This window comes from Apaloderma vittatum, unplaced genomic scaffold (genome assembly GCF_000703405.1).
Source record: "Apaloderma vittatum isolate BGI_N311 unplaced genomic scaffold, ASM70340v1 scaffold13143, whole genome shotgun sequence".
In the NCBI taxonomy this organism is placed as follows: Eukaryota; Metazoa; Chordata; class Aves; order Trogoniformes; family Trogonidae; genus Apaloderma; species Apaloderma vittatum.
Genome location: NW_009709884.1, coordinates 19,554 through 26,856, shown reverse-complemented (window position 1 = coordinate 26,856; position 7,303 = coordinate 19,554).

The window sequence follows — 7,303 nt, the reverse complement described above, 5'->3', positions numbered from 1 at the left end:
TCTGGCTAAGGCTGTGTATCACATTTCCCAAACAGCCATGTATCAAATTCCCCAAACAGCCGTGTATCAAATTCCCCAAACAGCAAAGAACCGCAAAATGCGCATTTTGGCCGGTTGAGGGAAGCGGGGAACTCCAGAAACTAATGGGAAATGCCAGCAGCTTGCCTCTGCTCTCGCTCATAGCTGGAACACAGGGCTGGGCTGGGTCTTGGCATAGCCCCGGGATGCTGTTGTGGGGAACAGCATCTGGTTGTTTTCACTAAAGGGAAGAGGGACATTTTCTGAGTCTATATCCTTTTATACAACCTACTTGTACATCACCATTGTGGCCATGTGGATGCGTGCACACCAAATCTCGCTATCAGTATCGGGTCCCTGTGAAATGGAATATGTTGGGCTAAGAGAAGAAGGATAAAGCCGGAGAGGAAGAGTGAGGAGGCTCATGTCAGGCACTTCAGCCATGTAGAAAAAGCATTAAGACGTCACCAGCCCTTGAGGAGCAAAAGGTTATTTCTGTTCAAGAAAAGTTTGTGCTGTTCAGTGCCTTTCCCCGTGGTTTCAAAGTGAAAAGCTGCAGTGAAATTCCCATTTTCTTAAAACACAGGTTATTTAAACACCTGCACCAGTTATCAGCTGGCTTGTCTGGCTGTGGGACGGTGAGGGCAGTGTCGCTCAGACAAGGAGGGACCAATGTACCTCCCTCTGCCTCCACAGCAGACACTACCTCTGAAAGTTTCTTAGCCCCCAAAATGGCAAGGAAGTTATTGAGAAATGTAAATCAAGCACAGTGAGGATAAATAACCTTTAAAGTGCAGTTACATTAACCTACAGCTCCTCTCCTACGAGTACACCTTTTGCTGAGATACTGGAATGGTAGACTTTAAGGGCCGCCAAGCAGTACAGCATATTTCTTCACTCAGATTAAAAGCATTGTTTAAATTCTTGTGGCCAGACAATTTGTCTTGTCCTTTAAAAAAAAAAAAAAAGCTATACTAAACAGCAAAGCAGCACAAAGAGGCTGGGATATAGGACTGAGAGACTGCAAGGACTTTTTAAACTTGCCTGCTTCAGATCAGTATCAACCCTTTTACTTTTCCATGATCTTTCTCCCCTTGCTATTTGTGGTTGCCATGAAATCTTATTCTAAGATTCTCTCAGATGTTAAAATTAGATGATGTGTTGGGAAAACGGATTAACATAGCCATGAATAAAATATTTTATGTTATGACACCTTTCATCCAGCAAGACTCCAGCGGAAAAATATATATATAAACCCACATATTTTTTCTTTAATAAATAGTAAAATGTTTATGCATGTTATTAATTACTATGTGTATGTACCAATATATTGCTATATAAATATAGAGAGATACAGGTGTATTTGAGTCTTAGACACGAGGCCTTTTTTGCTTGATAAGCAATCATGTTCCAGGGATGAACCAGAGCAGCAGATGGGTAACGCGTAACACTTGCATGGCCTTTTATGTAACAAGGGAAGAACACAAAGCTCTTCCTAAGAGAGGGGCCTTGCAAAGGATGCGTCACGAGCTACCCCAGGACTGGCAAGGACCAGGTGGGTGTCCATCACAGAATGCGATTTTGGAAACACCTGAGGTAACGTGAGATTTTCTGACGGCCAGCAGCATTTGTTTGCACCCATCCCAAACATATCATGCTAGGCTCAGCAGAGGTGATGCAGAAAATACCTGTGCTATGATTTTCCTGTCTTACTGTGTGCTATCTGCCAGGGAGAGAACTTGTTGAAAGCATAGGCTGGAGGAAAAACAGAATGGGCATGTTCACATCTAAACTGTCTGACCTGGAGAGGTATAGGGTAGTTCCCTAGCACCAAAAAGCCTGGTGATGTCAACCTCAGAAAATCTCCCTTGACATATACCCCAAGCAGTGGAACAGGGGATGGGTAGAATTCAACAGACAGTATGTTTTCATGGGCAAAAGAATATCTGAATTGAAAAAATGAAGAGGCCACTTGTCTATAGACACAGGAGCATCAGTCTTGCCAGTGAAGAAGAGGTTTTAGAATCATAGAACAGTTTCAGCTGGAAGACACCTTCAGGATGATCAAGTCCAAGCTTTTCCTAGCCCTATCAACACGACTAAACCGTGTCCTTCAATGCAACATCTACTCTTCTCTTAAACACCTCCAGGGATAGTGACTCAACCAACCCCCTGGGCAGCCTGTTCCAATGCTTTGCCATGAATCTCTTAACTCCACATTAACCCATGCACTTGCTATGGTGTCAAAACCAAGCAAATTGTTTGCTGTCTCCATGTCAATCTGTAACCATAATCTGACATAGGAAGAAACCATAATTTGGATTGCTGAAGTATTAACTTCTTTTCATCTGCAGCCTGTTTTATGAAGGAGATCTGCATTAATGACTCAATAATATATATATAAACTTTGGCATCTTACAGGTCAGAATAAGCAGATACATCCATGCAGCCACAGAACTCATTGAATAATATCAATTGTATAAAATGCAAATCTTACTTGTGCCACTCTTCAGTCCCCGCTGGGGCATTCCAGCAGCATGCCATGCCGGTTCTCAGCAGGGCTGTAGGATCCAGAAGCAACTTTGCAATTCCAGGTGCCATAATTTGCTTCAGCCCAGTTCCAGGTTGGGATTTGTGGGGTTTTTTTTAAAACTTCTCCTCTTAGAGAACAATAATGAGATTGTCTGATAGTTTTGTGAAGGTGAGTGTCTGATTGGTGTCTGAAAGAGAGGAAATGACAAAGCACCCAAGTTCATGTTCTCACAGAGCCAACCTTTGCAGTGAGTATGCTGGTTTGTTTTTCTCAAAAAACATTAAACTCAGAGTTTCATGCTAAGTGCAGTTGAGCAGACTGCTCTGCCTTGCATATTTGTACATGAATCCAGCCCAGTGGGGAAAAAAAAAAAAGACTATTGAAGGCATTGAAAAAAAACATAAAATCAGTGCGTGGAAAGGGGCTTAATACATTCACAACGTTATTTAGCTCTAACAAAGAGCAGCAACCCCAGATGACCTTCTGGCTCCTGTCTCCACCCAAGTTCCTGGCCTCTGTTCAACGTCCTGGCAAAAGTTGCAGACATCCGCAACACAATGCCAAGTAGCTGTTTTGTCTGTAGATATGTAACAGAGATTAGCCGAGTGGTGGTGGGGAGCTGCTATGCATAAACCAGCACCTCCAAACAGGGAACTGGCATCCAATTCCCATCACAGGGCCTTTTTTTTTTTTTTCCCCAGCAGTGCCAAGCACCATCTCAAGACTTCCGTGGCTGGGCAAGAGAGAAAAATTTCCACCGCTTCAGCTCAGGGTGGAAGTTGGGAGGATTGTGCGTTGCCCTCCCCAGCCCGTCAGTGCCCGGGCGACTCTTTCATGTCGATGATTCACTCGATGGGACAGGGGGCTCCGCCGCCTGCGTGAAGGATGGATTGAGCGCAGAGCCCATTACATCATACCTTTCTGATGTGCTCAGCCACGGATCACTGATTTGCCTCCAACTGCAAGCTAGCAAAGCTGACACTTGAATGGAAAACAGAATGTAACCCCATGCACATGGCTTGTTAACACCTCCCGTGTGTGATCGCCTTTAAAGAGAAGCCTGAACTATGCCCGTAGTGGAAACAGCTTTTGTTTTCCCATAGTCGGCTTTAAAAGAAAAATTTCGTTTTGACTGTAAATACTTTTTTTCTCCGTCCCTTTTTCCACCAGAGACAGGAAACGGTTCTTTCATGCGTTCAGAAATACAAATTATGATTGGCGGAACATTAGAGTGTAGAAAAAGAGCTTTTGGAAGAGATCCTGGAGAAATGATCAAGGCAGATTAAAGGTTAGGCCCTGCATCTAGCCAGCCAATCTCCTTGAGTCAATCTCCTATTTCTTGGGAGTTTGTTTGTATTTTTATCACAGAACTGGCTAGACCTGCAATTTCAGTAAAATACAAAGTGAAAAGGGAAAACTGCTGGGCTTCTCCTCCTTCTCCTTCTCCTTCTCCTTCTCCTTCTCCTTCTCCTTCTCCTTCTCCTTCTCCTTCTCCTTCTCCTTCTCCTTCTCCTTCTCCTTCTCCTTCTCCTTCTCCTTCTCCTTCTCCTTCTCCTTCTCCTTCTCCTTCTCCTTCTCCTTCTCCTTCTCCTTCTCCTTCTCCTTCTCCTTCTCCTTCTCCTTCTCCTTCTCCTTCTCCTTCTCCTTCTCCTTCTCCTTCTCCTTCTCCTTCTCCTTCTCCTTCTCCTTCTCCTTCTCCTTCTCCTTCTCCTTCTCCTTCTCCTTCTTCTCCTTGTCTTCTTACTTATGTGTAAGCTATAAAGAAAACATCTAGTATGTGTTTGTTATTTACCATTTTATCCCTTTACCAAGACTGCTGTGACTGAGGAATGGCTGCAAAGGAAGCTGCTCTAAAACAACGTATTAATTTTTTATAACATAGTATGTAAAATTATATTTTATTTATAGAGTATGTAATAATTATGTAATACGGTTTTTAATTCTTATTGTGATATGTCAGGTGAATTTAATAACAGGCTGTCAGGAGAAATCAAGCAAGAGAGTGTGAGGTCTCACTTAAGCACACAGTTTCAATAAATATTTTGGGTTTGTTCGGAGAGATGGTCCAGGCTGCCTGCCATGAAGCTTTGCTTCCTAACCTAGCCACGTTGCAAAACTTGTCGCTCAGGACTGTCACTGAGGAGTGGGAGAGATAGAAGACAGTAGCACTTTGAAGAATTTATTTGTTTTGCTTCCTCAGAAAGGGGCTTCACTGCTGATGACTGGATTCAATTACAGCATGAGAAGGGCCACTCTCTGGAGTGTATCAAAAATGCTTGGCAGAAACCTTGCTGTAATCACTTATGCCTTGTTCCTATGACTAAATAAACAATATCTTATAAGAAAAAGATAAAAAAATAAATAGAACACATTCAACATTGGCTACTAATTTGTAAATGGAAAAGTGGCAGGTGCCAAATTCACTTGGCTCTTCAGCCTGAAAGTGTAAGCAAACATTGTAGAGACGTTGGTGCTGTTCTCTTCTCACAGGTAATTAGCGATAGAACATAAGGGAATGGTTTCAAACTGCAACATCGTAGTTTTAGACTGGACATCAGGAAAAATTTTTTCACAGAAAAAGTAATCAGACATTGGAATAGGCTGCCCAGGGATGTGGTTGAGTCACCATCCCTGGATGTGTTTAAAGGTCATTTAGGTGTGTTGTTGGGGGATATAGTTTAAGGGTGAACTTTGTAGAGTAGGACTAATGGTTGGACACGATGATCCCAAGGGTCTTTTCCAACCTGAATGATTTTATGATTCTATTTAAAAAAAAAAAAAAGAAAAGAAAAAAGTGTCTTAGTTCTAAGTCTGATCTAAGAATGGGGGAAACCAAGATAACATAATGAAAGCATCATTCAAAGAGAGCAGCAACTGGGCAGAGCTGCTCTTCCTGCCCCCAGGCTCCTCCTTTTCCTCTACCTCTGGAACAGGTTGAGATTCACCTGGCAGTGTAGCTTCGCGTGGGAGGATGCTCTGCGTATGCGTTCCCTCTGGGAATAATTAACCAAGGTCAACATTGCTGGATCCTTGGATGGGAAGCTGTCAAGGAAAACACAAGCACTACAGAAAGTGGTGCCAGTAACTGAATATGTGGGAAACCATCCCTGAGCCAGAGATGAACCAAGCCCTGTACATAGAACTAAGGACCTCCATGGTGGTATCTTTCCCAGCTGTTAGCTTTAATCTCACACTGCCCAACATCTGCACCACAAGCCACTGACAGCAGCTCCAGGCCCCAGAAACTGCCAAGATTTTGTGTGTGAAGCCAGCCGCCTCACCTGAACTCTTCCCTGCCTTCCCACTCTGTGTACCTGGTGTTGACTGAAGCAGGGCAAGTCCAGCATCGCCACCCTCAGATGCTCTGTTTCCCAGCTCCAGGCACTCCAGCACCTCCCCATCCACTTGCATCAACCCTAGATAGCAACACGGCAGACTGGCTAAACAGATCCACCCCACAGCATGGGCAGATTTAGCGTGGGCTACTGGGTGTTATCCAAGGTGGACACAGCAGCTGTGAGGTGAGGTGAAAGTACATGGAATTAAATTTTTTTTTTTCCATGATGGATCACCATGTGATAGTATATATGGGGAAAAGCTGCTCACTTCACTTTTGCTGCCTGAAAGCAACTTCCAGCCTATTCCAAATATCTCAGCAAGGATAGAAAATGAAGATTCTAACAGGCATATGCCATTGCACTTCTCACAGAAATGGGTTTTGGAGACTCTGAACCATTTTTAGGCTATAATATCGCCTATTCAGCCCTCTTCTGCTGAACTGCTGTTTGATGTAATATCCACTACATGCATTGTGATGTACACCAGGAGAGCAAGCATGGCCTATGTAGATTTGCCCAAGAAATAGCAGCATTTTGGTTTTTGGAGAAGTGATTTGTATCCAGTTTGTAAAATGCTTCCAAATCACCTGAGAAGGAGGATGTTGGTAAATTATTTCTATTCCACCGTTGTAATTGTTCTCCTCATTATTTCTCCAGTTCCATGTACAATTGAAAACTCTTCTTCCTTTCCTCATGTGAACAGGGATTGCTTGATATTTTTTTCATCTAATAATGAAAATAACAAATGCACACTGGTAGTGTTAAAAGAGCTGTGCTTGAGAGCACTGATATGTTGTGAAGATGAGAGAATGAAAGAAGAGACCTTTGGCTGAGCTGAGACCCAGATATCCCATTCTGGATGTGTCAAGAAAAGTTACTATGTCAAGTCTTTGTTTAAATTGGGTCCCACTACGCCAGTGTATTTATTAGCATAACAAAGTTGCAATGGCCAAGGAAAGGAAAAAATGACTTGCCTAATGGGAATGAATTGTGCAGCATAACCTGGTGGTACATAGGACTCTATCATGGTATTTAATATCTCGCCCCACACTGAAAGAAAGAGCCTTGACACAGGCGCCAGTAGGTCTGTAGAGTCATTGGTAGACAGCCAGGGCATACCATTTAATGGAAGGACATCATTAAATATGCCTTTATTTTTATTACTTTGTAATATTATTATGCAGCTGAAATAAATCACAAGTTGTTTTTAGTGGGATTCGGTCACAAGACAATAAAGCAGTGAGCTAGGGGCTTGCTGCTCCATCTCCCTGTAAGTAACCTTCTGTACCCTCTGCAAAGAGCAAAACTTTCGCATGAGGGTCAGCTCACAACCTTTTACTCTTTCAGTATTTATTAAATGCATTAATAAATAAGTACAACTTCTTGAACTCCCAGGACCAAGTTCTAGGCTCCT